This window comes from Rhipicephalus microplus, unplaced genomic scaffold (genome assembly GCF_043290135.1).
Source record: "Rhipicephalus microplus isolate Deutch F79 unplaced genomic scaffold, USDA_Rmic scaffold_21, whole genome shotgun sequence".
Taxonomy (NCBI): Eukaryota; Metazoa; Arthropoda; class Arachnida; order Ixodida; family Ixodidae; genus Rhipicephalus; species Rhipicephalus microplus.
The window spans coordinates 3,097,602-3,114,166 of NW_027464594.1; positions in this window are offsets into that span (position 1 = coordinate 3,097,602).

Genomic DNA, 16,565 nt, shown 5'->3' on the forward strand with positions numbered 1-16,565 from the left:
GAAACGGGTATGCAGACGTTCTCCTGACAAATTTTGGGAATGAATTCCAGCACATAGCAAAGGGGACAGCCATAGCCTTTCTTCATGAGGTTTGTGAAGCCACAGAAATATGCAGCCTTGAAACAACGTCAACGAATATGAAACCAACATCTGATGTCTGCGACGTAATATCCGTAAATCCCAATCTTTCAGTGATCCAACGTCAAAAGCTATACGACCTTGTACGGGAATTTGGCAGCTGTTTCTCCTATAGTTCAAAGGTACGACGCACAATCATTGAAAAACACAGGATCATAACAAACGAGACAATCAGGCCGGTACGCCAGCACCCGTACCGCGTTTCACCAAAAGAAAGGGAAGTCATCAAGAATCAAGTACAGAAGATGCTTGAAGATGATGTTATTCAACCTTCTAACAGTCCGTGGGCATCTCCTGTAGTACTTGTAAAGAAGAAGGATAACACGCTGTCACACCTGTCCCGTTTATTAGGGGGGCAATCGCCGGGCTAATTCCAAGAGCCGAAGTATCGGCCCCCCGAACCGCACCACGAAAGCGTGGACAATTTAGAAGTGGTCCTTTTTGGCGCGCCAGCGGACGCCGGCTGTGGCCCAAAGAACAAGTCAGAGCCGAGAGTTGATAAACAAAACAAATATTATATTCTCACAAATGGCAGATCGAAAACAATACACAAGAATGCACACTCCACAATAGTTACATACAATACGTCACCAATCAAACAACGTACTACACAGTACAATCGGCCACACTCAAAACAACGGACACAGACAACGATACGCACTACAATGCAGTCGCATGCATTGAACAACCAAGACACTTAAGGACTAAAGAGATAGAAAACCTATTCAGTCCAAAGTCCTTGGAACAAAAGTCTGAATGATACTCTTCCGAGAATCACTCACTCAAAGTCCAGCGTTGTTGTCGTTCCGCAGCTCTCGAAGTTTCTCTTCCAGGAAACCTCGCGTCCTCAAATGGCCACTCTCCAAGCTTCAAACTTCTTCGCCGGAAATCCGTCGGCTTCCCACACGCAGCTGTTGCCCGCGTCTTCGCTCGATAGCGGTAAACCCACGCTCTTGCCTGTAGCTCGAGCCGTCCCTACGGACCAAAAACTTCGCCGACTACACGGCGGAATCTCTACGCACTCTGGCGCTCACTTCCGTCTCCTCCTGTTCTGTCACTACGGGCAGAACCTTCGCCGACTACACGGCGGAATTCCTACGCGCTCCGGCGCTAACTTTCCGTCTTCTCCTGATTTCTCGTCTCGGCCGCTCGATTAAATACCTTCCCCGCGACTTTCCAGATGTTTCTCGTCATTTCGTCGGCGCGATACGCAGCGAAGGCTGGGAAGAGGCACGAGACGGTTCGACTGCCCTCTCCGGAGGATGATTCACTCGGTCTGACCCCGCCTCCTTCGTTCTAGAAAAATCGCGGCCTTGCTGGGCCGCCGATGTGGGGTGAGGAGGATCGTCTGCGAAGCCGTGCTTCTGCGGGGAGAGCGCGCGCCCGGGAGCCCTGGATGTTTGCTTTCTTTTTTTTTTCTTTTTACCTCGCGGCGTTTCTGCCGCCCGTTGTCGCAAGGATTTGGCGGCGCGCTCTTGTTTAGCGCTCGTTCTGTGACACTGCCCTCCACTTTAAGAATATTATCTCATAATATTCAAAACCACACAAACGAGCGCGAACAGTCACCACACATTCTCACAGACTGTAACACAATCCGTCGCTCATGACACTTCACATTCACAATATATCACTCAATACAATCGTACATTGTAGTTCAATTAAACAACACGTGAAAACACCACCACAAGCACATGAGTACAACACTGCACCACACATTCCCAATAATACAAATGTACAAAGTTCTCTCACTACAACAATGGTACAATACTATACATCACATCACAGCACAACACTTCGACACTTGTGACACAGGATACCACAACATTAACACAACATATGGCACTCAACACTGCCAAACACATTCTGATTCGACCTCAGCACTTATCCTGAATACTTCGAACAGCGCTTGCGCCCCTTTTTGCGGTGCTCGCTCGATCTCTTCTTGTGCTTCCACGTTCTTTTTCGGCGAGCCCTTTCCAACGACGATATCTGAGGCGTCGTCTCAGCCATCGTTGTCTCTTCCGACACCATTAATGCGTCATTACATTCGACGGGTCCTGTCTGTTTATTTACCCGCTTGATAATGCCTCTACATTTTGCCCGGCTGGCCAACACCGTCTCCTTTACACTGTCTGTCGGTTGAGGTCGTGCCGACGTACGTCCAGTTGCTCGGCCTGTGAACTGATTCGACACGATCGTCTTCTCCTTCGCTGTCTCTTGCGCCGCAGCTTCACCTTGGGCTCTAGCGAGATCCGTCACGGGATGTTCCTCCCCTGTATCTCGCGGCCGCTGTGTTGGCGAGGGTTCTATCTTCGGGTCTTCTCCCAAACATTCTGGATCACTTGGCCCTCGCGCCCCGTGGATGTTTCCGATGACAAGGTCATACAGGGGGGTCGTCATGCATAAAGCAGTGACCTTCCCGCTGAAGTACGGGGTTTCAACCTCAATTTCTGCTTCGGGAAGCATCCGAACCGTACGGTCAAATTAAGCAGACCGGTTTCGTTCTGCCTGTCAACTCACTTTCCCGTACCAAATTTCTCCTCACGATAACAGTGGAGCTGCCGGTATCTCTTAACACCGTAATCTTTTTGTCCGCAACTTTTCCAGGTAGCGCTGGCATTCCTTTCGTAACACCGGTTGGCTGTTTTGACATTACAGCACCCACAATAGGAATTTTCTCCCCATTCTTCAACTCTACGAATCCATCAGTGACGGCATTATTATCAGATTTCGGTGCTGCTTGCACACAGGATACCTGGTGAGTTTGACTCGCTCCGTTTCGACAAGCGTCTGCTTTGTGCCCAGTCTGACCACACTTAAAACATTTCACTACCGTAGGGCTCGTAAAGATCGTTCGACAGTTTTTCGCGCGATGACCCACTCGGTTACACAGAAAGCATCGCTGAATGCTCTCTGGTGCACGCTTCTTTTCTTCGGGAGCCAATTTCTTCGAATCATCGGGGCACTCCTTCTTTACCTTGGCCAAATTAGTGCCACCTTGCGCTCCCAAGAATTGATCAGCCAATTCAAGCATTCCTTCAAATGACTCAGCCTTCCTCTCTTTAAATACAGCGACAGGCTTGGGTGGCAACTAGTAAGAAATTGTTCTCTAATTAGGAGCTCTCTAAGTTCATCGTACTCCTGCGCTGTCCCTGAAAGTTCAATCCATCTGTCGAAATAATGGCAAAGTCGGGCGGCATACTGCGTAGCCGTCTCACCATCAGCTGGTTTTCCTGTCCGAAATCTGTCCCGGAATCCTTCCACCGTGAATCTAAATCGCTTCAACAAAGCCGCTTTCACCTTTGCGTAGTTGGCTGCATCGGTCGGCGTCAGCCTACCGTACACACTGAGCGCTTCACCACTCAAGCAAGTACTCAAAGCAGTTGCCCATTGCTGTTCCGGCCAATTCTGGCTCCTCGCAATCGTCTCAAATCTGTGGAGGTACGCGTCTAGGTCGTCCTTCCTTTCATCAAACGCTACGAGCAGCTTGCTTGGGTTCAAGCGGAAGCCGTGATCTTCCCGTTCGCTGCTTTCAACTCTAGCTTGGACGGGAGTTTCACTTCGCTGTTGCAAACGGAGCCGCTCGAGTTCCATCTCGTGCTGCCGCTGCCGCTCCCTTTCAGCCATCTCCGCTTCTCTTTCTTCTCTCGCCCTCTCGGCTGCCAACTTTTCTCTCTCCAGCTCCAACTTCAATTGCTGCTCTCTTTCTTCCTTCAGCTGTCGCTCTTTTGCCTCTCTTTCTTCTTTCAGCTGTCGCTCCTTTGCTTCTCTTTCTTCTTTCAGCTGTCGCTCCTTTGCTTCTCTTTCTTCTCTCGCCCTTTCAGCGGCCAGCCTTTCTTTCTCCAACTCAGCTGCCTTTTCTTCCTTGGCCCTCTCTGCCGCCAACCTCTCTCTCTCCAACTCAGCTTCTTTTTCCACTTTGGCTCTTTCGACCGCCAGCTTTTCCCTTTCCAGCTCAGCTGCCTTTTCCTCTTTGACCCTCTCTTTTTCTTCTTTTTCCCTCTGGGTGACCCACTTCCGTAGTTCGGCGCCAGAAAGACCCATCTTCTCACCCAGAGCAACTAACTTTTCGAGATCCATGGTGTCTCGCAACTCTCAAATAAAACCTTGCCGCGTGCAAAAAGTATCTGCCTAAATCAGTCTATCGGAACACTCCCCTACACTCGTTAACGAGAACACTGAACAACACACAAAATCGTTCCGATAGCACTATAAACAACTCGAGGCTCTTTCTCACTACTTTGGACACACTGTGCACCAAAAGGTCCTGTATCGCGGACGCCAGATTAATTGTCACACCTGTCCCGTTTATTAGGGGGGCAATCGCCGGGCTAATTCCAAGAGCCGAAGTATCGGCCCCCCGAACCGCACCACGAAAGCGTGGACAATTTAGAAGTGGTCCTTTTTGGCGCGCCAGCGGACGCCGGCTGTGGCCCAAAGAACAAGTCAGAGCCGAGAGTTGATAAACAAAACAAATATTATATTCTCACAAATGGCAGATCGAAAACAATACACAAGAATGCACACTCCACAATAGTTACATACAATACGTCACCAATCAAACAACGTACTACACAGTACAATCGTCTCGGCCGCTCGATTAAATACCTTCCGCGCGACTTTCCAGATGTTTCTCGTCATTTCGTCGGCGCGATACGCAGCGAAGGCTGGGAAGAGGCACGAGACGGTTCGACTGCCCTCTCCGGAGGATGATTCACTCGGTCTGACCCCGCCTCCTTCGTTCTAGAAAAATCGCGGCCTTGCTGGGCCGCCGATGTGGGGTGAGGAGGATCGTCTGCGAAGCCGTGCTTCTGCGGGGAGAGCGCGCGCCCGGGAGCCCTGGATGTTTGCTTTCTTTTTTTTTTCTTTTTACCTCGCGGCGTTTCTGCCGCCCGTTGTCGCAAGGATTTGGCGGCGCGCTCTTGTTTAGCGCTCGTTCTGTGACCCACGCCAAGGTTTTGCGTTGACTACCGGAAATTAAATGCTGTGACTAAACGGGATGTATATCCCCTCCCGCGTATTGACGACATATTAGACAGACTACGTTGTGCCAAGTTCTTTTCATTACTAGATCTGAAAAGTGGGTACTGGCAGATTGAAGTTGATGAACGTGATCGCGAGAAGACTGCTTTTGTTACCCCGGACGGACTCTATGAATTCAAGGCTCTCCCTTTTGGTCTCTGTTGTGCGCCGGCAACGTTCAAACGCATGATGGACACTGTACTTTCCGGATTGAAGTGGCAGTGTTGCTTAGTGTACCTTGACGATGTGGTCATCTTCGCCGCTACATTCGAGGAGCATATCAAGCGCCTGCGAACAGTGTTAGAAGCAATCCATTCGGCAGATTTAACCATCAAGCCAGAGAAGTGCCAATTCGGTTTCGAAGAGCTTCGATTCCTTGGGCACGTTGTCAGCGCCCGCGGTGTGCGCCCTGATCCCGAAAAGACAGCCGCCATTGCAAGGTTCCCGGTGCCAGCAGACAAAAAGTCAGTACGGAGATTCCTAGGTCTCTGTGCTTACTACCGACGATTTGTCAGAAATTTCCAGCAGATTGCAGAACCCTTGACGAAACTTACAAGAGGAACGAAGGAAGGAAAATAGAGGGAAAAAAAAGGCAAGGAGGTTAACCAGCCTATAGGCAGCCGGTTTGCTACCCTGCTCATGGGAGAGGGATGGGGGAGATGAAAGAGAGCGGAGAGGGAAGATAGAAACAGCATATTCGGCAGCACACGCGCGCACACTCAGTCATAGTCCAGTCTTGTCTTTCGCGGTGTGTGACATTGCTGTTACAGTCGCTTGTTCAAGTCGGTGTCGCGTAGGAATTTCAACAGAGCCTTCGTCGCCTTCTGTTGCAAGGTCTTCTCTCGGGCACATGACAGAATAGTGTCCACAGACATTTGGCTGTTGTCGATGCGCGCTAAAGCAGACGCCAGTGACTGTCTCTGGATTTCATACAATGGACAGTCACACAGGATGTGGTGTAGCATCTCTTCGCAATGACAGGCATCGCAGAGAGCGTTGTCGGCCATTCCTATGACAAAGGAGTAAGACTTTGTAAATGCCACTCCTAGCCATAAGCGATGAAGAAAGGTGGCTTCTCTTCGGTCGAGTCCAGTGGGCATGCGGAGAGCCATCAAAGAGGACAGGTGGTGTTGACGATTCGTATCGATGCTTGGTGGGCACCATACTGAAAACGTGATTTCACGCGCAAGTCGTCGAAGATTACTGGCAGCATCAATCCTCGAAAGTGGTATGGCTTCTTCTCGTGTTCCTTCAAGGGCTGCCCGCGCGGCAGTATCGGCATGTTCGTTCCCTATGATGCCGCAGTGACTTGGCAGCCATTGAAGCGTCACATGATGCCCTTTCTCGAGTAAAGTGTGGAGAAGGCATCGAATTTCGAAAACAAGCTGTTCGTACGAGCCGCGACGCAGTGCTGAGAGCACAGATTGTAGGGCAGCCCTTGAGTCGCTGAAAATCGACCATTGTTGCGGTGGTTCTCGATTGACCACACAAAGTGCAGCGCGCAAAGCAGCTAGTTCCGCTGCTGTAGATTGCGTGGAGTGGTCAGTCCTAAAGCTGATGGTAACACCTCTTGCTGGGATAACTACTGCCCCTGACGAACACTGGTGGTTCGTGGAACCATCGGTGTATACATGTATGCTGTCTGAATATTTCTCGTGCAAAAGAAGGAGAGACAGTTGTTTCAGCACGGGCGACGAAAACTCAGATTTCCTCCGGATCCCTGGTACACTAAGATGCACTGTGGGTCGAATAAGACACCAAGGTGGTATGGATGGTTTAGATGCATGAGTGAAGCCCGAGGGAAGTTTATCGTTGTATTTCACGATAATTTTGGCGAACGATGCTTGGCGCCTCTCTGAAGGCAACAGTGCAAGGTGATGGCCGGGGGCACGTGCGAAGTGTCGGATGTGCGTTCTCAGGTCTTCTACAACAATGTGAGTTTGTATCGGATAGTCACCAGCAATTGCAATTGTTGCTTCTGTTGACGTACATCTGGGCAGACCGAGGCACACTCTCAGCGCTTGGGCTTGTACTGCCTGTAAAACACGAACATTGGTCTTGCAGGTATTGCTAAGCACGGGCAAGCTATATCTGAGGAAACCGAGAAACAGGGCCCTGTAGAGCTCCATCATTGCGTCTACTGACATCCCTCACGTCTTTCCTGCCAGGAACTTGAACAGTTGAGAAATAGCGGTCAGGCGCTTCTTCATATAGGTCACATGCGGACTCCAACAGAGGTCCCTATCAATAATGATGCCCAGAAACCGGTGGGTTTTGGCATAAGAAATCAGTTGCCTGCAGATTGAGATGACATAAGGGGTCATCGCTTTGCGAGTGAAAGCCACCGGCGCGCATTTTTCTGGTGATATGCTGAGACCTTGTTTGAACAAGTAGTTGGCAATCATAGTTGCTGCTTTTTGAAGCCGGGAACGTATCTGAGGACGTGTGACTGCCGATGTCCAGACACAGATGTCGTCTGCGTATATTGAGATTTTAATGGTGCTTGGCAAGTATTCAGCAAGGCGAATTAGTGCAAGATTGAATAGCGTCGGGCTAAGAACTCCGCCTTGAGGAACACCCCTGGAAGTATAGCGTCGCGTAGTTGGGCCATCTTCTGTTAACACAAAGAATGACCTTGAAGCCAGGTAACTCGAAATCCACCGAAAGACTCGACCACCAAGGCCAACCACCGCAAGAGCACCCAAGATGGCTTCATGTAATACATTATCATAAGCGCCTTTCACATCTAAAAACAAAGCTGCAGATAGTCGCGTACGGGATCTTTCGTGCTGAACGTACGAAACTAGATCAACGACATTGTCAATAGAAGAGCGGTCGCGTCGGAAACGAGGCATTGAATTGGGATAAATCTTGTAGTATTCAAGATACCACTCCAGGCGGCCTAGTATCATCCGTTCCATTATCTTCCCTACGCAGCTGGCCAGTGCTATTGGGCGGTATGAGGTGAGTTCGAGTGGGGATTTGCCCTGCTTCAAGATGGGTAACAAGCGGCTTACTTTCCAGTCATCAGGAACATTGCCATCCTGCCACGAGATGTTGTAGAGGCTCAACAGTTCTCTCCTTGCACCTTCCCCAAGGTTGCACAAGGCTTGGTACGGAATACCATCTGGGCCCGGAGAAGTTGAACGCCTGCAGAGAGCTAGTGCCGCCTCGAGCTCCTCCATTGTAAAAAGGAGGTCCATGTGGTAGTCAGATTTTCGTCAGTTTGTGTTTACCAACGTGTTTCCAATCATCGTCATTTGTGAACCCAATTTGTCGAAACCAATAAGACTATCGGGGTACGAAGCTGTCATGTCTTCAACGAACGGTGCGTGCAGCAAAATCATCGTCTTTGTTCGTCGTGAACTGACGTATGTTGTGCAACCAATTGCACCTCACGATGACAATCAGTATGTCTGCATCACTGTGAAAAAGAACCAACTCATGTTTACTCTCATAGGCGTTTATATATCTCGGTCAAGTAATCTCGATTCCAGGAGATTAGCGGATATTTTGAGAGTGTTTCCTGCACCATGGGTCCTCATAGGTGATTTCAATGCGCACAGTCACGCATGGGGAAGTACGCAGACAAATGCAAGAGGACGCAGGTTAGCAAACATCGCCTACAACTATGGCCTTACTCTCCTGAACGACGGCAGCCCCACTTTTCTTCGAGGGGTGACATATGGCAGCTGTCTCGACCTTGCTTTTGTCTCCAACTCCCTCGCGAGATACGTCAAGTGGTTTCCAGATGTTGAGACACGAGGAAGTGATCACATTCCAATCTACCTTAACATCAAAGGCTTGTCTAGTTATGGTCCACGGACGACCATTCAAGCAGTCCAATGGACCAACTTCAAATCTGACATGGAAGATGCTTGCAGCGATGGCCTACGATCTGGGTTAGAGGAAACAAGAGCACAATGCAAAACGCCACTCGCACGGTGACGATATCTTCCGCACGAAACGACTTTGATATAGAGTTGGAGCGACTCCGAGCACTGCGACGCCGGGCGGAGCGTCGGTATCGGCGTACAAAATCAATTCACGATCTTAGGGCAGCCAGGAGGATGCAAAAGAAGATTCAGCGTCGCATGGATAGATTAGCGTCGGAACAATGGACAACGTTTTGCCAGTCACTAGACCCTCGCAAGCCACTCTCACACATTTGGAAAACAGTGCAAGGTCTGCGTCACCCTACGGAACAGCGCTTTCCATTCAAAGCGCTCGCGCTATTTCAAAGGAGGCAAGACATCGATGTCGCAGAAGATTTCTGTGCGCAGATCGCCAACCAAGCCACTCGTCCAGATTCTCCAGTGAGAGGTGACGTCCCCCGTTCCCGTGACTACAACTTACAAGAGAAGATGTACCTTTTCAGTGGAAAACAGAGCAACACAACGCCTTCAACGAATTAAGAAAACGGTTGCAAGAGCCCCCAATCCTTTCTCATTTCGATGAAACAGCTGACACGGAAATACACACAGACGCTAGCAACATCGGCCTAGGATGCATCCTAATACAGTGGCAGAATGGCCAAGAAAAGGTGATAGCATACGCCAGCCGGACTCTAACAAAGGCGGAGACCAATTATTCAGCCACAGAGAAAGAATGCCTTGCCGTCATCTGGGCCATCAGTAAGTTTCGGCCGTACTTGTATGGTAGACCATTCAAGGCAATCAGAGATCACCATGCCCTTTGCTGGCTCGCCAACCTCAAGGACCTGTCCGAACGACTAGGAAGGTGGAGCCTCAGACTGCAAGAATTTGACATAACTGTGGTATACCGATCTGGCAGGAAGCATACCGACGCCGACTGTTTGTCACGGGCACCTGCAGACACAGCACTATCAGATGAAGAGGACTTTCCATTGGTGGCTGTTGTCGAGACTTCTAAGATAGCTGAAATTCAACATGCGGACGAAGAATTGCTCCCGCTCATGAAACACCTGAAAGGAGCTGACGTACAAGTACCTCGTATATTTTCTCGAAGCCTCGCATCGTTCTGCCTCCGTGGAAATGTCCTCTACAAGAGAAACTTTAAGCCCAACCGTGAAAAGTTTCTGCTTGTCGTTCCCGCAACTATGCGGAAAGAAATATTACAAGCGTGCCACAATGAGCCTACGTCTGGACATTTGGGGGTCACTCGAACGCTTGTACGAATCGGTCAGCACTATTATTGGCCCAAGCTATTGTCTTCAGTACAGCGCTATGTCAGAACATGCCGCGAGTGCCAAAGACGGAGCGCCTCGTGCTAAGCCAGCGGGCCTTCTGCACCCGATAGACCCACCGAAAGCACCCTTACAACAAGTTGGAATGGACCTCCTTGGACCATTCCCGACATCTTTACTTGGCAAGAAGTGGATCGTTGTAGCGACTGATTATTTAACGAGATGCGCGGAAACAGGCTCCTTGCATCGAGGAATGGCAGCTGAGGTCGCCAAATTCTTTGTACAGAGCATAGTGCTACGGCATGGCGCTCCAACTGTTGTAATCACCGATCGCGGATCGGCTTTTACGGCGGAACTCATGGAATGCCTGCTGAACATTGTTCACAGGAAAACTACTGCATATCACCCTCAAAGCAACGACCTAACTGAACGCCTTAACAGAACTCTAGCTGACATGATATCTATGTATGTGGACGTCGAACACAAAAAGTGGGACGAAATTTTACCATACGTCACCTTCGCCTATAACACCGCCGTACAAGAGACTACCAAGATTACCCCGTTTCAACTAGTTTACGGTCGTGTAGTTACCACAACACTGGACGCTATGTTACCTATAGATCAAGATGACTACCCTTCTGATCTCGATGACTATATAGAGAGAGCGGAGGAGGCCCGCCAATTAGCAAGGTACCGAATATGTCACCAACAACGAATCGATGCCGACTGCTACAACCGAGTAAGACGTGAAACACGGTATGAAGTGGGTGACAAAGTGTGGATATGGACCCCAGTACGACGACGAGGCCTGTCTGAAAAACTTATTTGTCGATATTTCGGTCCTTACGAGGTAGTACAATGACTCAGCGACCTCGTTTATGAAGCCAAGCCTACAGGACATGAGCATTCTAAACGACGCAATCCCACCGAGCGTGTACACATTGTGCGCATGAAACCGTAGTACGACCGGTACGAAGACTAGCCACCCCACTTGCTTGCTGTACAACTATTTCCCTCTTACAAACCTTCCGAGACGGAAACGCTGCATACTTTATCATCGAAAGCATCGGGACGATGCCTCTTGAGAGGGGGGATAATGCCACTGGAAATTACCATTGCTCCGTGCAACGCGGACGTTGGGAACCAGAGAAACGCTAACGGCACGACTACGAGCGACGAAGCCAGCCGTAATGCACGAGCTGGCCCTGCATGCGCCCGGTACTACGCCGAACAGCCAACGCGCGTGAAGAAGAAGAGAACGAGGGTGCTCGAGGCAGAGGCTCACGAGGACTACCGCCCTTGGATCTGCGTCGTTCACTTTGGGCACAAGTTCCCCCTTAATAAACCGTGTAAATAGAACATCGTTGTTGTGAAGCTGCTACATTCGTTACAATAGTAGCCGGATTGGGATGAAATTTTGCCCACATATTCCTTAACATGTGATTGGTGCAAGTGTCTCCTTTAAAATTGATAATGCCTGTGTAATTAATATGCACCTAAAGCAAGCAATTAGTATGGGCTGAGGATTCAAAGAATTCTCATAATGCTATGTTTCTTGTGAATTAAAATGTCTTATACACTTTTCTGACAGTTATTTGCATTCTACAGTAAAGAAATATGAGCCACACTTCTTTGCAGACTTGTGGGTTCATACTTGAAACCTCGACTTGCTGCACAAGCTGAAAAAAAAAAAAAAAAGCAGGCACTATTTCATATTTTTCTTTTAGTTTTTCTTTCAGCTTGCGCAAGTCGAGGTTTCAATATGAGACATTAATGGCTCAGAACCATAAAAGCTTAGTGACATAAAAAGTTGGTACAAAACGAACTATACTTCACACATTGTCATGGCCTAAAACAAAAGCTCTGCAACTTACTATAAAAATTATTACATATTTGAAATCCGCATAAAAGCCTATATGTACTGCGAAAATTTCATTGCCTTAGGCTGCACGTAAACGGAAGTTTTTTCTGAATTGCATCTCTCCTTATCACTCTAAAGGGAGAGACAATTCGGAAAAAAAAAAAAAAAAGTTGCATCATTTGTCATTTGTGAGCAAATGACCAAGTCTATGAAGGTGAAAGCCTCAGAAACCTCATCAAATGTGAAAACTGACTCTCAGCAGGGTCAGGGATGAAACAAGTGATAGAAATAAATAATGATCACTTGACGACATCACCACATATAAGACAAGTTGCAGAAATTTCGGACATTATCATCACATCACTGTCACGACACGCTATGTAATGCCGCATGATGAAATTGTCCCATGACGTGTTAGCTTGGTCCAAGGTGAGTCAATCATGAAGGCAGTGAAGAATCATGAAGGCAGTGAAGGACGGGATGGCGCAGCTGGCTGCCACAAAAGCACTGGTCAAAGCTTTGTTTACTACTTGATTCTTTTGACAGGAATGCCAAAATGCGTCTGGCCTTTTTTTTTCTGACATATTTACTGCCTTTAATCTACCGCTACATTAGCTGCGTGCCGTCGTAGATCCCCATCACGTCATTGCGACCGCGGTTTCGTGCACGGCAGTTGCGGCAAACGATATACTTTCTTTTTTAATCATTGTGTGCTTGGCTGCACATGCACCTACAAATTAGACGCTTTATGCCATCTATGATCGCATCTGCTGCAGTTTTGTCTGCAGAGTTTGTGGAAAGCAGCGTTGCTTTGACTGGTTGAGCATTGGACGCGCGCACGCTTTTATGGTTCTGCAAAGTTACGTGGTTGCCATACATGATCGTGTCAAGAACGACCGCGGTTTTGTCCGCAGCGCTTGTGGCTATGACAATCACATGCACTGTAGAAGACAGTGCCAGTGTGCGCGCCGCTTGCACACATACTTCAGAAGCTTTGAGTACGCTGCTCTTGGCCTTCGTTCGTTGGTTTCCGTACTAAAGTTCATATCACTGGCCGGGATTAGGAAATGTGTTCGAAACATTCGAATTTAGACTTAGTGACTTATTCTTACTCAAATTTAGACATGTGGAATTTGGCTGGGGAATTTGATGAATCCGTATCTTCCGCGGTTTCACAACACTGAGATTCTACTGTACGTTTAGACGAATGCCTCAAATTCATTTATAATAAAATGTGGTAGGTTCGAAAATCCTGGAGTGGATTGAGCTGCTTTTTTGTCAATGCGGCCAGATCACATACAGAAATTTTGATTTCCGAAAGATTTTTCTGAAAACCTTACAAACGAAAGAAACGGTCAAAACCCGGCAGTCTCCCAGCCAATCCGGGAAACTTGGCAGGTATAAGTCACCTTGATTGATTGATTTGTGGGTTTTAACGTCCCAAAACCACGATATGATTATGAGAGACGCCTTAGTGGAGGGCTCCGGAAATTTCGACCACCTGGGGTTCTTTAACGTGCACCCAAATCTGAGCGCACGGGCCTACAACATTTATGCCTCCATTACAAGTGACTTATTCATCAATAGAAAAAAGCACAAGGCTCGTAATAAAGGCAGCATTTTAATGACTGCATATTTATTGCTTATTTTTTACAGTACGTTGAATGCCATAGTTTTGAAAATGGCCATGCAGTGATCGTACAGAAGGCATGAAAGACAGATTTCAAAAATTTTAAAACCAAACTAATTAAAGTTTACTTGCGCTGTCTTGCACTCTTAACTCTTAACTTCATGCTGCAGAAAAGAATTTTAAATTCTATCTGCATCTACCCGTGATAGTAACCAATAAATTGCAGTAAATGTCTTGCTTGGCGTGCAAAATTAGTATTCTGAAGGAATGAAGAAAACAAATGTGGCATTTAATTGTGGAAAAGCACCATTGTGTGTGCACGTGTGCACTGGCAGAACATTAGTTAGCTACAATCAGTAGAGCCCTAAGGCAGTGAAACGCAAGTGTGGTATCACTGAATATGTTGGTTTAGTGTTAACACTGGCAAAAGATTTGGTGACCTACGTGTTTTTAAATTGGTGTTACAGCTAAACTATTGACCTCAGGGACAGGAACCATAATAGATAATGAGAGTAATTGAGTAATTCCAAAAGTAATGTTCTTGAAAAACTGATTTTTCAATGAATTTTTTGGTGTAGAGACCAGTGCTCCCTTAAGAGGTATTCACACAGGGGACAGATCCTCGGGTAATAAAGCAGAGCACGGTGAGGTCACATTCTCCAAAAATGCCCCCCGCTCAAACAGACAAGGCAAACGAGCGAGACCAGTGTTCCCAAATTACTTTGGTGGCTCGCGCCCGTTTCACCAGCTGCCGACGACGAAATGGTCGTATTCTCAACTAACGTCTTGGGTATTATAAGCTGGCAGAATTTTAGCACATTTGATTGAGCTCCTAACTTATTACCGAGTATTTGCAAATGCGTGTGCGACCTGAGAGTCGGGCAACACTGAAGCACTTGTGAGCCGTGAGGTAACAAGCATTTGGCTGTGCGAGCATCTGCATTCCAGCGAACGACATTTTTCTATGGTCAGCAGTGCGCGAGAGAACTTGGAGATTTCTTCTGCTTGGCACAGAAAGTGAACGATTTGCAGTTGCTCAAACCAGCAGCAGACAACAGCACCACACCTTGCTGTATGTGAAGCCACAGGCACCATGACAAAATGGCAATTGCTGCTGGGGGCCGAGATTTGCAGCCGGTGACTTCTAGGGCCTGTTATACTCAGAAATATCTTTTACAGCAAAAGCTGTTAACAGAGCAGAACAGGAGTCATGTGCAGTGCCGTAGTTGTCCGCCGGTGTCCATAACCAGTATATCAAGAAATGAGAAAAAAACTGTGTAAATAAAAAACGCCAAGGGCACAATGGGATTCGAACCAGAGTCTGCTGCGTGCCAGCTTAGCATTCTACCATTGAGGCACGCTGGGTATTGCAACTCGTTTCCTAACTGGCCTTATAGGCAGGTTTGATGTCAGGACAGGAATCTCGCTATTATGAGTAATAAGGTGTTTTAGAACATCAAAGGAACAACCAGACAGCACACAATGTGAATTGCATGATGATGGGGTCGTCCAATGTTCCAACTCAATACAAAAGCTTGCTCTTGATCACTTATTACATGTGGCGCATACCCACTTAAGGCATAATTCATCCTCATTCGCCACTGCATAAAAAATTTGCACAAAATTTCTTGCAAATGTGTAGCGGATAACACGCTTCTCCAAATAATTACAAAGGATAGCATAGTAAATGCCAGCCTACTACACAAAAATTATGATTATTTATGGCGCAGTGTGTACCCAGCAAGTCTGCTTGCGGCAGTTACTTAAAGAATGATCAGAAAAGGCTCTGAAAGTCCGCTCTTCCAGCTTTCGTTGCGACAGTGCTGCACGTTCCACGCAGTCCCAGCAGTTTTCTTATATCTGCATAGGCATAATAGACCCTCTACTTATAGATTTCGCTGATAATCGCAAATAGTTGGGTGACCGTTTTGTGGCCTTTAAGTCCCTCAAGACAGGTACATGGCAGATATCTTAAATGCAAAGAAACCTTAGACAAGGGCATTTCCTCAGTGCACCTTATGATATTTAAGTACAGTGTGTTTTATTAAAGAACATATGGATCAAATAAGCAGATAAATAGTTTTTAGACTTCACTTGTCTCATGTCCTGTACTGAAAAGCGATGCAGGTACAGCACTGCATCGAATAAATGTAGCTTCGTGCCTGGTTAGCCAAGACAACAAGCTCTGCATAAATCCAATTTCATGAACCTTTTTTTTTTTTGCTTTTACCATGATAAATGACGCCTGAAAGGAACACATGCACTTCTTTGCATTACAGAAAGCCTTTTTAAGCACAGATGCGACAAAAGTGCCGAATTTTATACACGTCTGAACAGCGAGCTTAGATATCAATGCAACATTGGCTTCTCATGGGGACATTCAATATCTTAAGGATTGTTGTTCCCGCGGTTTTGTGGTGAAATCTGGATCGGGCATTGGCACACTGCATCCAAAGTTTTCGAATCAATCAGACTGGTGCTGACCGCCGCTTGAAATTATCCGCTCAAGAATATATTGCAATATGCCTTGGAATTCAAACGCGTCTTCATTAACTGCAATGGGGTTTTGTGTTTCCTATTAGAGGCCCGAAAAAAAAAAAAAAAAAACTAAAGAATTAAGGCTCAGAAATTCTTATATTACAATTAAACCTAAATACCATGAAGAGCGCCACTATATCTTGAATTATAACGCACAATAAAGCAAATTTAAAATGCTTGTTCTGATTATTAGCATTAACATATACAAG